The sequence below is a fragment of the Esox lucius genome, chromosome 22 (assembly GCF_011004845.1).
Source record: "Esox lucius isolate fEsoLuc1 chromosome 22, fEsoLuc1.pri, whole genome shotgun sequence".
NCBI lineage: Eukaryota > Metazoa > Chordata > Actinopteri > Esociformes > Esocidae > Esox > Esox lucius.
Genome location: NC_047590.1, coordinates 11,236,749 through 11,258,712, shown reverse-complemented (window position 1 = coordinate 11,258,712; position 21,964 = coordinate 11,236,749). Strand labels below are relative to the sequence as shown.

At 44.7% G+C, this 21,964-nt stretch overlaps 1 protein-coding gene across 1 annotated transcript in view; it reads left to right on the top strand.

Moving 5' to 3' along the window:
* The first annotated feature begins 7,684 nt into the window (after positions 1–7,684).
* The window catches only part of fndc3ba (fibronectin type III domain containing 3Ba), a 74,184-nt gene continuing 59,904 nt past the window's right edge, over positions 7,685–21,964 (top strand). Inside the window, exon 1 of the mRNA XM_034289660.1 lies at positions 7,685–9,304. The gene's annotated coding sequence lies outside the window, so the exon portion shown is untranslated. The remainder of the gene's footprint in view (positions 9,305–21,964) is intronic.

Here is a 21,964-nt window from a genome sequence, read left to right as displayed (position 1 = left end):
ATGGAAATCTTGGAACCCAGTTAAGGTAACTTTCTGTCTGAACCAGGTTTACATAAGTTTGCCTGTATTTGGATGCATATTGTTCCCTTTATCCTAGTCTCCCAGTCATTGCTGCTGAAAAACATCCCCATAGCGTAATGCTTCCACCCCCTTGCCTTAGTGGAAAGTTGATGTAGACAGGCGATTAGTTTTTTGGACGACAGTGTGGTCCGTTATGCTGTCAGTCTTGTTCATGTCTGTTGAAAACTCCAGGTGTGCTGCCATGGGCCTTTTTCTTAGGACCGGCATCAGCTTGGCCACTTTCACAAAAAGCTCAGATAGGTGAAGATCGGGAGTTCTATCAGAATGGATTCTGGGTCACATTCCTTGTCCATGGCCTTTTTTGCCTGTTTGATTAGTTTGGTTGGACAACCAATTCTAGGGAGAGTTTGGATAATTCTGCATTTCTTACATTTCATAAGGATCTTTCAACTCCCATGGTATAGTTTCTGCTTTGACTTGCACTTTCAGCTATGAAAGATATGAGAGACCTGTCTATCTATTTAGGAATCAATAAATCATGTGTCCATAGCCATAGTCCATGGCCGCTTGTGGACCAATTCTAAATTGGATTTCCCTGAGGTCAGTATGGAGTGTCATTTTAAAGGGGTTGAATATCTATCGACAATGACACATGTCACCTTCTCTGGATTAAATCATTTGCAAACATTTCTAAAAACAACTTTGCTGTTATTAGGTATTATGTGTAGATGTGGCATCTTCTTTTTTTAATCCATTTTAAATTCAGAACTGTAGCACAAAAAAATATGGAAAGATATAATGGGGTTTTGAATAATTTCTGAATGCACTGTAGAGCTACACAGGCTAATACTGTATGACTAATACACTACAAGGTTATCCATTCATAAGCAGATGTCCCAGAGACACACACACACACACACACAAATATAAATACCCATGCATCTGCACATGTGCAAACACACATACACACGTAGACACACAAAAATAAGTGAGCGTTGTGATGTGACGTTCTGACCAATTGAGAGAGAGGGAATAAAGAAAGAGGGAGACTTGTCTATTCTTGTCAGGGTACACAGATGACTCCTTTGAACTACCAAAATACCAGCTGTAGGTCTACAGAAGGAAGTACTTCTTCACAAAAACACACACAGGGCAATAGGGAAGGAGAGGGAGACGGAGTGAGAGAACAGAGAGACAGAGGAAGGAGAGGGAGACGGAGTGAGGAGGGGGAGACGGAGAGAGGAGAGGGAGACAGAGAGAGGAGAGGGAGATGGAGAGAGGAGAGGGAGATGGAGAGAGGAGAGAGACAGAGAGAGGAGAGAGACAGAGAGAGGAGAGGGAGATGGAGAGAGGAGAGGGAGAGAGGAGAGGGAGGAGGAGAGAGGAGAGGGAGGAGAGGGGAGACAGAGAGAGGAGAGGGAGATGGAGAGAGGAGAGGGAGGAGAGGGGAGACTGAGAGAGGAGAGGGAGTAGAGGGGAGACAGAGAGAGGAGAGGGAGATGGAGAGAGGAGAGAGACAGAGAGAGGAGAGGGAGACGGAGAGAGGAGAGGGAGACGGAGAGAGGAGAGGGAGGAGGAGAGAGGAGAGGGAGGAGAGGGGAGACGGAGAGAGGAGAGGGAGATGGAGAGAGGAGAGGGAGGAGAGGGGAGACTGAGAGAGGAGAGGGAGTAGAGGGGAGACAGAGAGAGGAGAGGGAGATGGAGAGAGGAGAGAGACAGAGAGAGGAGAGGGAGACGGAGAGAGGAGAGGGAGACGGAGAGAGGAGAGGGAGGAGGAGAGAGGAGAGGGAGGAGAGGGGAGACGGAGAGAGAAGAGAGACGGAGAGAGGAGAGGGAGACGGAGAGAGGAGAGGGAGGAGGAGAGAGGAGAGGGAGGAGAGGGGAGACGGAGAGAGGAGACGGAGAGAGGAGAGGGAAGAGAGGAGAGGGAGACGGAGAGGGGAGAGGGAGGGGAGACGGAGAGAGGAGAGGGAGATGGAGAGGGAGGAGAGGGGAGACGGAGAGGTGGGGGAGGAGACGGAGAGAGGAGAGGGAGACGGAGAGAGGCGGAGAAGGGGGCTTGGGTTAGGGAAAAACAGCTGGGTCGGTTCTGATCATCTGCTTACACTGGCTATACAGCAGAACGTTCTAGACCTGGTCCAGGGACCGGATATCCATTCAGGAAATGTGTATGACTGGAAGTCTAAGGTTGCTTAAGTGTGTGACCTCAGGTCATGCCCCTTGAATCTCTGAATTTGACTGACTGTCTTAAACTGATGCAACTTGTTGACACTCCCCCTCACATCCTTGGCCACATATTCAGCCTTGTCGTCACTGCCCCCCCCCCCCCCCCTCCCCGTGTGACCCCAGTGTGTCTGAGCACAAGGTTGTTGCACTAGACTGGACATTCCTTCCCCCTCTAATCATTTCAAAGTGTCACATGTGTTTCTGGAACTGGACAATACATGTTCCACCCATCCAGCCTGCCTGTCTGTCTCCTCCAGCTTTCTTTGTCAGTGGATTCAACTGTGGAGATCTACAACCAATCCCACAGCAGTGGAATCGATTTACACGCCCCGTGAAAACAGAGGACGTCAACATTCCCTTGATCAACTCCTTAGTTCACTCCAGAATTCAGAAATGAATTAAATCCACTGGACACATCATGGAGCGTTTCGAAGAAACGGGGCTTCACCATCCACTTACTGGCCTGTCAGGAGCACCAAAGGGCCAGTGTTAAAGCCTGAAAGTGGCAGGATCTACTCCAAACTCATCAACCAAATCCTGGACATCCAAAGCACTTGTATGTAACGGAAAACTTTTCCTTTGTTTGGTTCCTAACAGCCCTGCAGAAACATCCACCCCTGGACTCTGATCACCCAGACTGTTAACCACTCCCTCCAATCTGTCAGTGTCTGACCAGCACTTAAAACCGCTGTCATTTGCCCTCTTCTGGAGAAAGGCACCCTGGACCAATTACTGGACCCGAGCACTGTGTTTGACACTGTCAATTACCATATTCTTCCCTGGGAAACCATCGCACTGCCACAACGAGCTTTGGGTTGTTTCCAGTCCTATCCCTCAGAAAGGACTGAATATCTGTCTTTAGAAGGTTCCAGATGCCGGACCCACCACATCACCTGTGGTCCACCAAGGATCTGTCGTCGGACCCCGTGGTTGGTCCTGTTTGTACTGTTTGTCCTCAAATCTCAGTCATGTCGTCAGTCGGTTCCTCTGACACATGGACCTGTCTGAACATGTGCCTTGAAATGATAAGGGCAAGGATAAAGTAAAATGTCCTTTGCTGAACAGCAGGGAAAACAACACCAGCCTGCCCCTTCAGGTCCAGCACCACCCACAGCAGGGCAAAACACCTGTCTACTCCAGGTATGATTCCTCCCTGACTCTGTAAAGCATTCTTCCTCTTCTTCAACCACTGCGAAGCATTCTTTAATCAGATCCCTTGTCGGACTCTCCAGACGCTTCATGACATCCAGAAGAGACCTGCTGTGATTGCGGATTAGAGTGAGACCATCACATAACGCCAAACAGCCAAACACCTAGCCTCTCTGCGCTGGCTACCCTGTCATTTTGGATTGAATACAAAATCCTCCTGTTGACTCCTGTCCCCAGCCTTTGGAATGTCCACCCGGAGTCCCGTAAGACACCACACATCCTGGAATCCTGCTAAATGGGCCATACGCCATTTCAACATAGGAGAGCTATCTATTGATCGCTCTTTGCTCCTATAAAAATGTTTTATATCCAAGAAAATGCCCTTGTTTCCAGACTTTGTTGGTTCGTAATGAACACATTTCTAAAAATGTAGTACATTACTTACTATTAATATTATATCCAATCTGGGGTGTGTTCATAGAAGCGAAATGTTCAATTTTTTACGTGACACGTGATCATAGACAATAATAATAATGTGAAAGTTCTGTAACGTTGAACCCTCCTGACCGCGCATCTGTTTACCGCACAGATGTGTTGCATCATCATCATCATGCGCTTTCTTCCTCTACTCTCTCGTCCTCCTCTCTACCGCAGCGCTGGCCTCGACCACAGGGAGGAGAGGTGTGCAAAAAGGCGGCTGAAATCAAAAATTAGGACATTGATTTTCGTGTGTGGGAGGGAGTTGGGGAGTGAGAGTGTGTGTGTGTGATATGTGAGATGATGAATTTCATTTGGGTTGCAGCCGTTTGCGTGACAGGAGGAATGCGAAAATATTTGTTCAACACCACCGATGCGTGCATGTGCATTTACGCACCCTGGATCATGAGAGTCGAAGGCAGATCCTACATTTATCAGATGAACTGTCTGTTAATTCACAAACATCAAATTTCAATGTAAGATGATCTCCGCCCCAAATAGTCTAAATTACACATTTTTAAACACGATTGAAGCAGGAAATGTTTTGACTGAAAGACATGTCACAGGACAGAGCTGCTATGTTGTTTTATTATTTTGTTCATTTTCTACGATGCCGAGTTAAAAGACGCTGTTCCCGAAGTTGATACCGGAATTGTCCCAAATAGCAAAACAGGTTAGTTGGGTCTCCGTTCATGCAGTCCCTGGGCAGGTCTTCAACAACACATTCATCATTCAGACAAAAGACCAGTCATGTACCCTATAACAGACATTATGTTCTATACAAAGGTTTCGTTTTTCATAACCCCTTTATGACGAGACCAGGGCTGGCTAACCATCCTCCTGGATAGATAGGCCAAAACCAGTGCAGAGTTCCAAAACCATCTGCCTGGAAAGGGCTGCCAACGTTGCAGTAGCATAAGATCTAAATGCCACCTCCACCAATGTCACGATCTGTGAGAGGGAGTTGTAAGGGACTTGATCCATGGATCAGGAGGCGGAAGCACTACACCCAATGCCACAAAAGCCTGAGCTTTGGGCGGAGGCCGTAGGGGTGTAGGAAGTTGTCTGACATTTAGGGGAAACACATTTTGGTCTGTGGGCCTGCCTCATTTCGAGTGACTTGAGAAACGGATTAAGACAAAGCTTAACTTTCAAATGGGTATTTTTTACCAGGCTTAACAAGGTTTAAGGGGGCCTTGCAAAGGGGAACTTACACTGGTACAATTCAGTCTTTGGACCATGTTCATTAATTCTGTGTTTGGTTTTGTACCAACTTAATGTACAGTATATACACAATTGTTCATAACAAAGATCACTGAACATTTTGAGTTGGTTTGTTAAAACCTCTGTTGGTACTAAAAGCAAACATAAAATTACACTATAGATTTCGGGGATGCACATTTGCATGCACCCAAAATATTTAAACAAGGGCCTTGGATCACGGCAAGCTTGGCGTGCCAGAATGTGGCAACGGATCAGTTCTTTTTCGGAAAGGACCGGATCTTTAAAGTAACTAAATCAGAATTCCAATCGCTGCTGCTGAGATCACATTAGGTTGATTGCCAATTAGCGGTACATGTGTGTCAGCCATAGAAGAGGTCTGACAATTAACACCTCGATATGTGAGTTTTCAAAGCAACAAGGCCACAAAGAGACTTCCAAAAAGGCCAAATGGTCCGTCCCTGAAATGAAGGTGCATCGGTCGCAAAAACTGCCAAGTTTTTGTCTCAAAAATCATGACAGCAAATACCAAACACGGGCTAATCGCATCAACAAAGAGAAACATTGGTCCCAAGTTGAAGTTGACCAATAGGGAGAGATGGACACTTAACAGGATAGTTGCTCAATGCCCCACAAGTACAGCCTGAACAACTACTGTACCACAAGTCTGAATCAGCACCTCTGTGACCCAGTCTGAATAAAAACTATATGTCATCAGCTTCTCAAAGCTGGAATTTGTCAGGGCTGCCATTCACCAACCGCATGTTTTCGAGGCCAATGCACAAAGCCTGGACACAGAGCAATGGAAAAAAGTAATAAGTTCTGATGACTAATCTTTCTCACCGTTCATCAAGGTTCTGTCTGTATTTTGCTCTGTTGGTATTGGATTGGCCAGGTGATGAGCAGTACCTGATTTCTTTCACACATGATGCTTAGCATTCAGGCCAAAGAGTTCAATCTTGGTAATAATAATTTTGTTTTAATGGTATGAGAGTCCAATCAGGCTGTTTACTGAGGAGTGGCTTGTGTCTGGCCATTCTACCATATAGGCCTGATTGGTGGAGTGCTGCAGAGATGGTTCTCCTTCTGGAAGGTTCTCCCAACTTCACACAGGAATTACGGGGCGCTGTCAGACTGACCTCCTCCCTGAACAAGGCCAATCTCCCCGATTGCACATTTTGTCCAGACAGCAAGCTCTAGGAAGTGTTGGTATGTCCAAACTTCTTCAATTTAAGAATGATGGACCTTAATTGCTGCAGATATTTTTTCGTACCCAATCCTATATTCATGTTCAACAGACAATTCCTTCGACCTCAGGGCTTGGTTATTGCCCTGACACACAATGTCAACTGTTGGATTTTTTATAGACAGGTGTGAGCCTTTCCAAATCATGTCCAATCCATTGGGTTTAACACAGATAGGACTACACTCAAGTTGTAGAAACATTTCAAGGATGATCAATGGACACAGGACGCACCTGAGATATATTTTGAGTGCCATACCAAAGGGTTTGAATACTTAAATAAATGTGATATTCCTGATTTTTATTTTAAAACATTTCCAGACATTTCTAAAAACTTCATTTTGTCTGTAGATTGGTGAGGGAAAAATCGATTTAATCCATTTTGGGGTCAGATTTTGATCCATTTTGGGGTCAGAATATAATACATTTTGGGGTCTCAGTTTAATCTATTTTGGGACCAATATTGTATCCATTTGGAGGTCAGAATATAATCCATTTGGTGGTCAGAATATAATCCATTTGGAGGTCAGAATATAATCCATTTTGGGGTCTGAATTAAATGCATTTTGGGGTCTAAATGTATTTTATTTTTGGGTCTGAATACAATCCGAAAGCACTGTAATAGTTGCTGATAGTGGTAAGTATGTACTGTTCATTCATATCTTAATTATTAGTCAGTCTGGACACTAGAACATTTAAGTAGCCAGTAATGTAGCCAATGTATTTCCTCATAATATGTACAATCTGTGTCTACTCTCTTTTTTATTGGCCTGGCCTATTGCCTGCTTGTACAAATATACATGGGAAGTTTGAAGGCAGGGAGAGGCCGCTATGCAATTACAGACTCATGATAGGATGAAGCTTTGGTTGCATAGCTGGCTCACTTTCCCCTTCACTTTCCATGTCAATTTATTTCATAACCATAATGTTTTTTCCTACGTGTCATAAAGTTGTGTTTTTACTGTTGTTTTTATCCCCCAACTTTGTGATTAAGATCCTGCACACGTTTCAGCAGACTCAGGACAGTAGATGTTGAGATGTGTCCATTGAAGCAAAACAATTTGCTTTTCTGGTTCTTATCGGGCTGCTCACACAAACAGGAAGTGAAGACTTGAATCCGTATATGCCAGAATGACACTCTGTCCCTCAAGCTGCCACAAGAAGATGCTAGAAAGTCCAGGCAACCATATTCAATTACTAATAACCCCCCCCCCCCCCCCCCCCCCCCCAAAAAAATATACATATTCAATTTCTAATCCCCAAAACTCATATGCTGGCCAATTGCACTGCCCCCCTCAGTTCCTAACATCTAATCTGCAAGCAAGATTCAAACCCTGTACTCTGATGCTGACTTAAAGGCCGTGACAGCACCGCCGTGCCATTCAGGAGCCCCAGCAATGCTTTTAACAGCCATGTTTTAGGAAGGGAATATATATATATTTTTGTTGACACTGAAGTTAGTCTTACAGTCAATCTGTATTTGGTAACGAAGTTGATAATGCAGACGTTGCGCTTTGCTCGTTGGTTTACCCACGTGCTGCTTTGGAACATAATTAATGCGCATATTTCATATTAAAATCTGTGCCGCCTCCGGGAAACAGGACGATCCTACGGTGATAACTGCCTGACGTCGGCTTGGACTGAACATTTGCCTCCAGCCTGCCGGAGCATCATGGGAGAGCGGAATGGGAGTGCACAGCAATGATCTGGCCTGCATGTTTCCTTGTACTGCTGTCACGAAGTACCTTGACGGAGGGCAAACGGCAGTTGATGACCCTTTCCGTGACCTGTGTAACGCTTCGCAGTTTACATCTGCAACGGGCAGAGGCGGACCCAAACCAGTCAGTGATGGAGGTCAGGATGGACTCTACTATACTGTTCCTGTGTGACGCCCTATCAGAATTGACTGTGGGACTTTTCAACCGAACGTCCCCTTCTTTGTCTTCCTGGTGATACTGCTGATGTTGCTCTCCCACTTGAGATTGTGGGAGATGAAAACTGAATTATTTAGCCAAACAAACAGCCGAGCCCTTAATTTCAAGGTGGGATGCGCGGGGGGAGCGTTCCTGGAAGTCAATCATGTTTTTTGTTTTGTTTTAAAGGGGCTGTATGTTGAATTTATTCTCCAAGTTCACGTTCAAACCAACTCTCCCCAATCAAGTGAGATCAAGTTCATTTTATAAGGAACTATAGGTAGATATATAGGTATTCTGTTTCTCCAGATGTGCATTTTGAGTACATTTCAATGTCCATTATTAAACCAACTTCACATTGCACTTGTGCACCTAGATGGTGCAGTATTTCCATTTTACAACTGCAGCTGGTCACGCTTCTGATGCCCTATAGAAAATCACCATTATAGTATGCGCTTTTCTATTCACACAAAATAATTTCTGGTGCATACACTTTGTGGAACACTATAATTGTAATATTACTTTAGGTGTATTGTGGACATTTCGTTATATTGTGCACACATTTGTAATTATTTGTAATTATGCCGCTGGAGCTACAGTTATTGGCGAAGAGTGAGCAGCGGAAGAGGTGAGAGCATGCATCCATGCTGAGCTCCTGTGCATAGGGTTAAAGAGTCCCAAATGTGCATACCCATTTTAACGTGTTGCGTCCTGTTGGTGAGGAGGTCAGTGGTAAATGAGGGTGCAAGAATGGGGCTGGGGTGACAGGAAAAAAAGGTCGAATTTGGAGATGATGTGGTCCCTGTCCCTCCTTGCTTTATAGCTGTCGGGAGCATGCCACAGCAGAAGTGAGTATGCGTGGTGTAGAAGGTAGTACGGTATGTGGGCGGGCTTAATCCTCCATGTGCGTTGCAGGAGATGATTGACAGTTTGGATTGTTCCACAGTGCGCTGCGAAGGCAGAATCAGCCAGGCGGGGGGATCCGACAAGCAGCCCTGGAGAAAAAAATACAAAGCAGCGAACGTCTGTTTCAAGTTTATTTTATTGCAGTGAGGTGAGTTCTACTCTTCACTATTATGTTCTATAATGTTTTAAAACTACTTATTGTATAGGACGCAGTCTTACATTTGGAGTTGAGAAGTTTTGGTGGATTCTGTGAAGTCGTTTTCTTTTGGAGCCGGTTGACTGTCTGATTTAGTTGAGAGGAAAGGAAAAGGGAAAAACTGGCTACGGGGGGAATCGAAACTTTTTGCGATTTTTTGTTAACTTCTGAGTCAAACACTACGCGAAAGGTTTAACTGAAATAACTTGGCCAATAAAGTTATTGTTTTATAGCGCACATATCTGAAACGAAAGTGATATAGTTTGGAGGATATAGTGGGGAATTTCTGTTGATTTGCGAAATAAAGTTTTCGTCTTCGCAAAGACTGATGTTGAAGAAGTGAGTGCGCAACAGCTTAAAACTCAAAATAAATAAATATATATATATATATTCTCTTCTGTTCTTTACATACCATTCTACCGGCTCGGAGGTCTCTCTCTAAAAACACTGCTCTAACTTCAAAGCGAAGTATGTCTGTTTTACTTTATGGAAAAAAAGTGGAATGCAAGATGCTGATGTGACGATTTGACAGGGATTATGGAATAGAGGAAATGGAGGATACAACGTAGCTCTATTGCATTAATGATTGTGAATGTTTTTATATACAATCACAACGCAATATTCGTAGACTGTGTAGTTTGTAATGAAATTGATGTGAGAGAGGGAGAAAGGGATATTGTCCGTAGAGAAGAGGTTTTCAACTCCAGCATAGCCTGGCATTCCAGTAAGTCTGCATCTGCTCTCTTTCTCTATCACTCGCTCTCTCTCTCTCTCTCTCTCTCTCTGTCTCTCGCTCTGTCGCTCTCCCTCTCTCTGCAGACGTGGAAGTCAAATTCAGTTATTTCATGCGCTTAATGCCCCCCTCCCTCTACCGTCAGGTCTATTGTCAGTCTTTTTTTTTATCGGTGCTTAACTTTATTAATAAGAAAACATATTCTTTCCTTAATTTTTCGAAGAGAGTAGTTGACAAGACAATTAATATCAAGATATTACGGTATATGCTCATCATTTTCCTAAGGGGCTTACCGTTATATTCAGGTTATAACATTCACATAAAGTTTCACTTTTGCGAGCGCTGGATCTACAGGGCACGTTGGAGAAAAAGAGCAAACGCACCCACCACACACACACAAACACACACACACACACACACACAGAGAAATAGAGGAGAAATTCGATCCCAAATAAATGACGTCAGATGACATTCCATTGCTCTAGGCTGATGTGGCCATCCGTTTGTGTGTGTGTGTGTTTTTCCTCTAAATGATCGTTCTAGAGAAAGATCCTGCCTCGTCTTTAAATCTATAAGAGAAATAGGTTTATGTGGCCAATCATTTTATAAACATAACTGGAATGTAGCCTACATTTATGAGGTACACTACTCTATATAAATGTGTTCTGAAATATAGTTTTTTAGGTCTTGTATGAACTTGCCTCTATGTGTTTGTCTGTCTGTTCAGCAGCACACTATCTGTAATGTTGTCAGCAGGTTTAGATTGTAACATAACATTATAATAACATAACAATAGCATATCTGCAATGTAAGAGCAACATCTACCACAAATAACCATTGAATAACATTGGTAGAGGTTGCATTCATTTTGCCAGGTTAACTGGAAAATGACTGGCTGGTAGGTCTTTTGGCACGAACATGTGCGACGTGTTTGTAGGGGCGTGTGTGTGTGTGGGGACACGTGTAGCATGCATATTACTGCCTGTCTCTTAGCTTTGCAGACCACGGTAAAACCATGTGGGAGGTCTGGTCAGCTGGCAGCAACTTCCTGCTTCCTGTGGCTGATCGTTCTCATTGGTCACACTGGCAGAAGCATTCTCTTCCGCTGAGATCATATGGTTGGCATCTCCATTGGACAGGCTAGAGATCTAGCCCTAAGAAAGGGTTGGAACCCAGAGACGGCATATAGGAGTACTTCCTGGAAGAAGACAGAGGCATGCTTAGCTGAATACAAACTGATTGACTGTACTGTTGTCACTGTGAGGGTTATGCATAATGACACACACACACAGCGGGTTGCCAGCTGTTCAGCCGTCCGCAAAAACATCCTGAAAACTTCCCCGTACCAGCATCAGGCTTGGCTTTGATATAGGGTCTGTAATGAGGTATTTACCAGACATGGCTGGCCCCATGCTGTTCAAAAAAGGGAACCTAAGTTCAACAAAACTCACCTGGAAGCACCTGTCAAGACATGTCAAGGCTCTAGGAACAGTGTTCTATGGTCAAATTAGTCAAAAGTGGAGAACATGGATTTTTGGGCAACATGTGTCCCGTTATGTCTGGTAAAAATCTGAAGGGCGCTTGGGTCACGTCGCAAGACAACAATCCAAATACACAAGCGAGTTATTCATGCTCAATAACCTATACATGTGCTGAGCTAAAGCAGCTCTTCATAGAAGAGTGGGCCAGAATTCATCCACAGCAATGTGAAAGACTGGTAAACACCAAAGGATGGTTTCAGCAGTACCAGCTAGGCTGAAGGTGAGATGGAATATCAGGGGGCCAAAACCTTCATACAAAGAGGGAACTCGGTGTGGTACAACTCTGTTGTTCATTAAATAAATGAATTGTTGTTTTATTTGTTTTCTCAGGTACCCTGAGGTAATAGAAAGCTTTGGTGGGAGATCTGACCGTATTTAGTGTCTAGTCAAATCAGACAGAGGGTCGACACCTTTCCAGGGCACCGGATATTGTTTTCTAAAGCCGCGTGTTTCTTTCTCCCCTGGTCCCTGGCTGCGTGCGCTAGCCGCGGCGGGGAGAGGGACGTTACCTAGGCAACGGAAGTCTGCCCCGTTACGACACCTCGCTGGTTTCAGCCGTAAGAGATCATTTGTGATTCCTGGTTATGTGGTTTCAGCGGATGCACTGTACAAGCTGTTACACACGCTCAGCCTCGTGACTGTACCGCCGTCAGTCAATGATGACTGCTTGCTCGCAGTTTTAACGGGTATTTTATTGTCTTGACGGCCTTCATCCGTTCATGCACCCACCCCCCCCGTTTGAGGGTAATACAGTCATTTCCTAGGCGCTGACTTGTTACCTCGCGGGTACTCAGGCGCATTAAAGCCTTTGTCTTCAAATATTTCAGCAAATGAAATAGCTCTTAGTTAAAGTGAGAAATGCTGCATTTAAATATCTATACACACTGTGGGTACTTGAAGCAAAAGACTGTGGGTGATTTTTAAACTGCAGTGGGACTGGGGTGTCAGTGCGAGGAAGCGTTATCTTCAGTGTGTGAGTGTGTGTGTGTGTGTGTGTGTTTCTGCATGTTCAAAGAGCATGTTATTTGTCACAGGCCTGGTTAACAACAAGTGCAGATTAACAGTGAAACGCCGACTTACGGGGTCCAGTGTGTGTTTTGGGGGGGGGGGGGGGGGGGCTACACTGCGTGCCACAGTGATGAGGGCTTCTCATCTCTATTCTGTCCCCCTTGACTGGCCAAGGGAGCAATCACAGGAACGTTCCATCTGATTCCCTCACTCACACACACACACACAAACACACACACACACACACTAAAGGCCGGGTCTTTGTTGAAGTATCCCAGCGCCTCATGTGTACTTGGCACAGGCCTGTAATATTTACACTGCCGCTCTTTCTTTCTCTCGCTCTCTCTTTCCCTTTCTATTCTTCCTTTGGCCTCCCTCTCGTCCCTCCCTCTCCATCTCAGTTTTACCCCTCTCCCTAATGTCTCCTTCTTCTCTCCTTTTCTCTTTTTGCTGATTTCCTGCATTGTTGCCAGCTGATTTAGACTGAGATAAAAGGAAGTCTTTCAACTCAAGCCCCCCCCCCTTCACCCATGTGACCTTTTTGAGGATGTAGGGCTGTATTATCTCTTTCTGCTGGATCATATTGCTCATTTGACACTGTAGACTGTGGGACTAGCTAGCAGTGCTGCAATGCTATTACTGTGATACTCATGGCTATGCACATAGCCTAGCCTGTCCCAGCCTTGCCAATAACAGTGGAAGGGAAATGCTGGGTGTTTGTCTCCCTGGTTGTAGGGGGAGAGCTTGCCTACATTAGCACACACATGCCCACACACCTGTGACATAACACGCACACATTTCGTGCCTGCATTAGCATGCTAGGCGTGCTAGCATGGCTACGGAAAGTTCCGTCTGCTTGTAATGGCTGATTTATGCAGGTGTGTGTTTCACAGATGTTTGTCGCATTGGGAAAGTTTACCAGACGTCCCTGATTTTGTGACTGACTAGAGCCGTACCCGGAAATGTCCACAGTAATCCCCCAGAGAGAGAAAAAAAATGCAGATATTTCAACAGTGAAACACTCTTGTCCAGTCAGATTAGCGTGTTAACATGTCTGTCCAAACTGTTGAGCCGTGGTACTTTGCAACCACAGCGCAAACAACCAGGTCCTGACCAGAAGGTGAATCCGACAGCATAGGGCTACAAACCTGGGCGATTCTAGATGAATGTAGACATTGATATGTGGACAGACGTTGATATGCAGACAGAGGGCTAAATGTCAGTGTTCCACTTGATGTAAACTTTATTAAAAAAAAAAATTGCACAGCCAATAAATCTGCTGCTGCTCAGTTCAAAAAGGAAATGTGTATTGTTGCTATATTTATATTTAACTCGGGAACATTGTAGAATATTCGTCATGACTGTAGCCAGTGACTTTGGAATCACCCATGTCACACCCTGTCTTCCCAACACTCACACCTCTGTTATTCCCACCTCCCCACCCAGCCTCCCTTCACCATTCAGTTTTATTTTCCACTCCTTGCCCCTGAGCAGGACCCCCCACAAATCACTAAACACATACACAGACACATATGCTCACAGACACACACACACACACACACACACACACCTCCCCCAGCCTGGGGTCACAAGGTCACATTCCTATTCCTCAATCAAGCCTTAGGATTTCACACACTCGAGTGGAGTGGGTGTGTGTGTGTGCGTGTGCGTGTGTTCGTGCGCGTTTGCGTGCGTGTTTGTGTGTGCGCGTGCACGCGCCTGTTCCATTCTCACCTCACTTAAGTGTCCTCTCCACTTGAATTTGGGACTAATTCCACATTATTGTAACGGATTAACACCCTGCCCTGCCTTTGTCCCAAATATGTGCACGCACGCTCGCGCGTACAGAGGCAGCCGTGGGAATGGATGAGAGAGGACCTGAGGGAGAGCACACTTTCTCAGGATCCATTCAGAAGTGTTGTCCATCACTGTGTTTGTGTGGGTGTGCTCCAGTTGGGTCATATTCCAACATACAGTGGGAGATGTGTCCTCTGAGTTGGAGTATGCCTTCCCTCTCTCCCTCTCTCCCTCTCTCCCTCTCTCCCTCTCTCTGTCCCTCTTCCTTCCTGACCCTCTGGTCCTCTGTGTCTGTCTCTTTGTCCCTCTCTGTGTCTGTCCTTTCGGTGTATGGTGTAGGTGGAGAGGTTGGACTGGGGTACATGGTAAACCAGGATAGGGGCTGGCGTTTATTGTGGGCAGGATGCTGGTCAGTGGGTCTGTGTCGGTAGTTTTCAGGGCTGGAGCTGGTACTGCCTATGTGTGTGTGTTTATTGGTACTGACAGGAAGGAAGTGCCAATGTTTGCTTGAACTATGCTGGAACAACAGTACCTCTGTCTGTCCCAGTGTCAATCAATTCATTAGACTATATTGACATGGAGAGTTAGGTTACTTACATTGTGAATGCGTACATGAAATACCAGTGGTCAGACCAATGCCATACATGCCATGATAATATAAAGACATTCCACCAACAACAGCTGCAACAGCGTGTCTCTCCCTCTGTCTCTCTATTTCCCCGTTTTAGTCTTCTTTCATTCCCTGAGAGTAAAAAGAGCTAAAGGATGTGAACAGTGCAGTGTTGCCTGTTTGTCAGCAGAGAGGGAGGGGATTGGCAATGGAAGTTAGCCTAGCCATCATGCTAACATTAACCTTTCACCCCAAACCCTTAACACCTGATTATAACTTTCCACCGCACCTCTGATGATCATTAAAAATTATGTTGAGGTGTGTTGTGATGTGAGGTGTGTAGTGATGTGGTGTGTTGTGATGTGTTGTGATGTGAGGTGTATTGTGATGTGAAGTGGTGTGATGTGTTGTGATGTGTGGTGTGATGTGTTGTGATGTGAGGTGTGTAGTGATGTGGTGTGTTGTGATGTGTTGTGATGTAAGGTGTATTGTGATGTGATGTGGTGTGATGTGGTGTGATGTGTGGTGTGTTGTGGTGTGATGTTGAGGTGTGTTATGGTGTGATGTGAGGTGTGTTGTGATGTGTTGTAGTATGATGTTGAGGTGTGTTCTGGTGTGATGTGAGGTGTGTTGTGATGTGGTGTGTGTTTTGTATTCTGGTGTGTAGTAATGTGTTGTGGTGTGATGTGATCTAAGATGTGTTGTAATGTGTTGTGGTGTGATGTGATCTAAGATGTGTTGTAATGTGTTGTGGTGTGATGTGGTGTAAGGTGTGTTGTAATGTGTTGTGGTGTGATGTGATCTAAGATGTGTTGTAATGTGTTGTGGTGTGATGTGGTGTAAGGTGTGTTGTAATGTGTTGTGGTGTGATGTGATCTAAGATGTGTTGTAATGTGTTGTGGTGTGATGTGGTGTAAGGTGTTGTGAGGTGTTTTGGTGTGATGTGAGGTATGTTGTGATGTGTGGTGTGTGTTCTGTATTGTGGTGTGTTGTGATGTGAGGTGTAATGTGTGGGGTGTGTTGTGTAATGTAATGTGTTATGTTGTAATGGGTTGTGATGGGTTGTGGTGTGTTTTATAATGTGTTGTGACATGTTGTGATTTGTGGTATGTTGTGAGTTGTGATGTGGTGTGTTGTGACGTATTGTGTGTTGTGGTGAGTTTTGACATGTTGTGATTTGTGGTATGTTGTGAGTTGTGATGTGGTGTGTTGTGACGTATTGTGTGTTGTGGTGAGTTTTGACGTGTTGTGGTTTGTGGTATATTGTGAGTTGTGATGTGTTGTGGTGCGTTGTTCATTGTGTTGTGACGTGTTGTGACATGTTATGGTGTGTTTTGACATGTTGTGTGTTGTCTGTTATGGTGTGTTGCGTGTTGTGACGTGTTGTGGTGTGTTTTGACATGTTGGGTGTTGTCTGTTGTGGTGAGTTGTGATATGTTGTGTTGTGTGTTTTGTATTCTGGTGTGTTGTAATGTGTTGTGGTGTGATGTGTTGTAAGGTTTGTTGTAATGTGTTGTGGTGTGATGTGAGGTATGTTGTGATGTGTGGTGTGTGTTCTGTATTGTGGTGTGTTGTGATGTGAGATGTAATGTGTGGGGTGTGTTGTGTAATGTAATGTGTTGTGATGTGTTGTGGTGTGTGTTATAATGTGTTGTGACATTTTGTGATTTGTGGTATGTTGTGAGTTGTGATGTGTTGTGGTGTGTTGTTCATTGTGTTGTGTGTTGCAACGTGTTGTGACGTGTTGTGGTGTGTTTTGAATTGTTGTGTGTTGTCTGTTGTGGTGTGTTGTGAGTTGTGATGTGTTGTGATGTGTTGTGGTGTGTTTTGACAAGTTTTGTGTTGTCTATTGTGGTATGTTGCGAGCTGTGATGTGTTGTAATGTGTTGTGTGTGGTCTGTTGTGGTGTGTTGCGAGTTCTAATGTGTTGTGGTGTGTTGTGCTGTGTTGTGACGTGTTGTCTGTTGTCTGTTGTAATGCGTTGTGACGTGTTGTGTGATGTGATGTGTTTTGTGTTGAAATGTGGGCTAAGTGATTGTAATGACTTGATAGCCAGTGGGTATTTATATTCACCCAAGTCTCAGTAAGGGAATGTCTGTCTGAGCTCCAGAGATCCAGAGTGTAAGGCTCACATAGAGCTACCCAGGATCAGTGTCTCAATTTGGGCTACATATGGCTCAGCCTCAGGCTGTCTGGGTCTGGGCCTCTGGGATTGGGGAAGAATGGAATGGAAAAAGAGAACATGAGAGAGAGAGAGGAGGAGGATGGGGAGACCAGGAGAAAAAGGGAGAAAGAAGAAGGATTATCTGGAACCAGTGAGTCATGTTCATGTGCTACCACTTCTTCTCTCTCTGTGTTTGTGCATATGTGTGTGGCTGTAAACATCAACAGAGGGCATTCTGCTAAAAAATCTGATTAGTCAAACTAAGTTAGTTCAAAGTTCATACATGAATTTGGCAATAGGTTTATGGTTGTTATATTATGGTGTTTGTATTTGTTTATTTGGTGTGTCATGTTGTGTGTGTAATAGTTGTGTCATGGTGTGTGTAGTTGTGTCATGTTATTTGTGTGTAGTTATGTTAGGGTGTGTGTAGTTGTGTCATGGTGTGTGTGTAATTGTGTCACAGCGTGTGTAGTTCTATCATAGTGTGTGTGTGTGTATAGTTGTGTCATAGTGTGTGTGTGTGTAGTTGTATCATTGTGTGTGTGTGGGGGGGAGTGTGTAGTTGTCATGTATTTGGGTGTAGTAATTGTGTCACAGTGTGTGTGTAGTTATGTCATGGTGTGTGTGTAGTTGTGTCACAGTGTGTGTGTAGTAGTGTCATGTTGTGTGTGTAGTTGTGTCACAGTGTGTGTGTAGTTGTGTCACAGTGTGTGTGTAGTTGTGTCATGGTGTGTGTGTGTGTAGTTGTGTCACAGTGTGTGTGTAGTTGTGTCACGGTGTGTGTGTAGTTGTGTCATGGTGTGTGTGTAGTTGTGTCATGGTGTGTGCGTGTAGTTGTGTCACAGTGTGTGTGTAGTTGTGTCACAGTGTTTGTGTAGTTGTGTCATGGTGTGTGTGTAGTTGTGTCACGGTGTGTGTGTAGTTTTGTCATGGTGTGTGTGTGTAGTTGTGTCATGGTGTGTGTGTAGTTGTGTCATAGTGTGTTTGTAGTTGTGTAACAGTGTTTGTGTAGTTGTGTCATGGTGTGTGTGTAGTTGTGTCACGGTGTGTGTGTAGTTTTGTCATGGTGTGTGTGTAGTTTTGTCATGGTGTGTGTGTAGTCTAATACAGGAATGGAGCAGCACATTCTCTCTCTGGGCTGGCGTTAGCCTTAGCAGCTACGTGGCAGTGGCTCGGTGTGTGTGTGTGTGTGTGTGCAGACGTATGTGTGTGGTTGGGCAAGGGGCCAGCAGGCAGCAAACCCACAGCCGAGGCCCTGACGGCCCAGCCACACACACACACACACACACACACACACAACATGACACAACAACCACACACAGACACAGGCAGCCAGCTGCATGGGGAGTGAGGGATGCCTGGCAGACATGTCTGCTCCGCTCATACGTGGACTGCTCATATAACGCTAACTCTGCTTCTTCACAATGTGTGTGTGTGTGTGTGTGTGTGATGAAAAGAGTTAGACTTTGGCTTTGCGGGCTAACTCAGTCTTGTGGCACACATAATTTCAGACCCTCAGTTTCTTCATCCTCCCTAGTGTGTGTGTGTGTGAGTGAGGGAGCAAGTTGTCCTCGCCTGGCAGTGTGAGTGTTATTCTAGTCCAGGGGTGTGTGTGGGTGTGTGTGCGTGTGCGTGTGCGTGTGTGTGTGTTATGTAACTTTGTCTGGCCATGGGAATACTGTACACTGCTGCCTCACTTTCCTTCCTCCAGTTTTCTGGCTCGTTCTCAGCCTATCAGACAGCAGAGACCAATTTCAGCCAATCCAACGCCGAGTGGCAGCTGTCTTTCACTTTTTTCCGTGGGCTCTATTTTAGGTTGGTGTTAATGTGGCACTGGTGTCAACTGCACGTTTGGTTGTCATTTACCTGTCTCATATCACCTTGCCTGGCTTAGGTGGGACGGGTGTAAATATTCAGTGGATGTCTTCAAAAACATGATCCACAGTGTTATTTTCAGGTAGCGCTGGTATTTTGTGACCAGCCAAAAGCTGGTGTTGGTGTAAATGCTGGCATGAATTCTTTATAAAATGTAAATGTTAAATGTTATGGTTTTTGGACTGGAAAATTGTGAACACTGTTAAGAGGAGTTGGTCAGATTCAAACCCATGCTACAGCAGTACATGGGCACCACAGACGGACCACCCAGGGCCAGGTTGTGGTATGAATTCTGCCAATGCAGGCACACAGCTCGTACTCTGCTGTAACACGCTGCCAATAGGTACATGGAACAAGGATTCGTATTCGGCGTCCTGGTTTAACGGTGATGTTTGTTGTGCTCATGCAATGCAACTTGTTGAGTGTGAATGTGGATCTTTGTGCTTCCAAACTGTTTAGACGACTTTAGTCTTATGCTTGGGGGCAGTCCCACAGTGGGATGACATTGGGACACTTATATGCCTAAAACCGTCAAAGCCATCTGTGTTAAGATGTAGCCTGTTTTAAACAACTTGTTGAGTGATCAGTGGTGATATGTACATGATTTACAGAAGGCCTTGCCCCTATATTAGGGATTATATGTACATGATTTACAGAAGGCCTTGACCCTATATCAGGGATTATATGTACATGATTTACAGAAGGCCTTGACCCTATATCAGTGGTGTTATGTACATGATTTACAGAAGGCCTTGACCCTATATCAGGGATAATATGTACATGATTTACAGAAGGCCTTGACCCTATATCAGGAATGATATGTACATGATTTACAGAAGGCCTTGACCCTATATCAGGGATAATATGTACATGATTTACAGAAGGCCTTGACCCTATATCAGGAATGATATGTACATGATTTACAGAAGGCCTTGACCCTATATCAGGGATAATATGTACATGATTTACAGAAGGCCTTGACCCTATATCAGGGATAATATGTACATGATTTACAGAAGGCCTTGCCCCTATATTAGGGATTATATCTACATGATTTACAGAAGGCCTTGACCCTATATCAGTGATTATATCTACGTGATTTACAGAAGGCCTTGACCCTATATCAGTGATTATATCTACGTGATTTACAGAAGGCCTTGCCCATATTTCAGTGATTATATGTGACACATGCATGCACAGAATCTTATTTACTCTGCACACTCACACTTCCCCAATTCCCTTCCTGATACACGTGCTAATACTGCAAAAATACCGTATCCACTTTGCTTGCACCTTTATGTTTTTTCACACAGTAATATTTTCAGTATATTCCTCATGTTATCTTTTTCATTTACATTATCGAGTCTGTTATGCAGAGGGCAAACACGTTCAGGTAAACTTGTTTAGCAGTGGGATGGGTTTACACCTTCTGTCGATGTTGTATTTTCTGATTAGCCAGTGAGGGGCCAAGCGTCCACACTAATACGACTTATTTATTCATTAAAACACAGATATTTTGTGCCAACGACACACCCCTCATTCTTAGGCATAGCAATAGCAAACATACACCTGACACACCCTTGAAGCTGGAGCTCTAGTGTTTGCTTTTAGATCTCAACCTGAGCCCCCAGTGTGTTCAATAGAAGGAGTCAAATTAGAGAAGAGGGGAGAGGAGGAGGGAAAATAGGAAGTGGGGGAGAAGGGTGAGGAAGAGGAGGTAAAGGTTGAAGGAAAGAGAAGAGTGGGAGATGTAGGGATGAGAGATAAATAGTGTATTGAGAGGGAGAGAGTGAGCAGAGAGGGCTGGAGAGAGAGAGGAAGAGAGGAGATAAAGATGGAGAGAGAGCGAGAGAGAGAGAGAGAGAGAGAAAGGGAGTGAGAGAAGGAGAGACATTGAGAGGTAAGAAAAGACTAGAGTGCTCACGCTGCTCATGCTGTCGCCGAGTCTTGACACGTTTGAACTCAGTGCATACAGTGATGCACACACACACACACACATACACACACACACACACACACACACACACCCATACACACACACACACACACACACACACATATACACACACACACACACACACACACACACACACACACACACACATATACACACACACACACACACCTCTGCTGAAACATCTACAGAATGACTGGTATTTACAGGGAGGGGAAGAGAGATGGGTGAGGGGAATAGGGAGAGAGCCTGTTTCCTTTCTAGGTTTCTTCCTAGGTTCCTACCTTCTAGGGAGTTTGTCCTAGGCATTGTGCTTCTCCATTGCTTGCTCTTTTGCGTTTATGGATTGGAATTGGTAAAAACGCATATATCAATGCTGCTGATCTAAAACAGGCTTTATTGAATACACCTTCTGGGGAGAAAGTTGTCTGCTGTTGTTCCTGTAATGTCTGTGGGTCGATGTCCCCAAATACATTTGCTTTGTGTTTCCTTGGAACTTGAATCATCCAAGTCTTATGGTAGTAAAGGGGCCACTCTTGTGATTTTCTTCAGAATTGTTAGATGTAATTATAGAAAGCGTCTATAATATGTCTGTAGAAATAGTGGACTTGTCGCCAGTACTTCTACTTACCCACCAGTGTTGTGATCTGCTGTGACATTTGGCTATTGATCTCTCCAGATGTGGGAGTTGCCCTGACGTTGCCCTGACGTGTCTTGGAGGCAGATATGCCCTGAAGCCATTGATGAACGTGATTAGTTGGCTCAGTGGAGAGGGCGGGGCTTGTATTTCAATAGAGGATATTTGACCAGGATTAGTGCTTGTCTTTACCCTAAACTACTAACCTTAACCCTTTGCCTTACCGCTTTAAATGTCAAATTTGGGTCCTTTCCTAGTTGGGTCATATGCCCTGCCCACTCCTCTGACTCAGC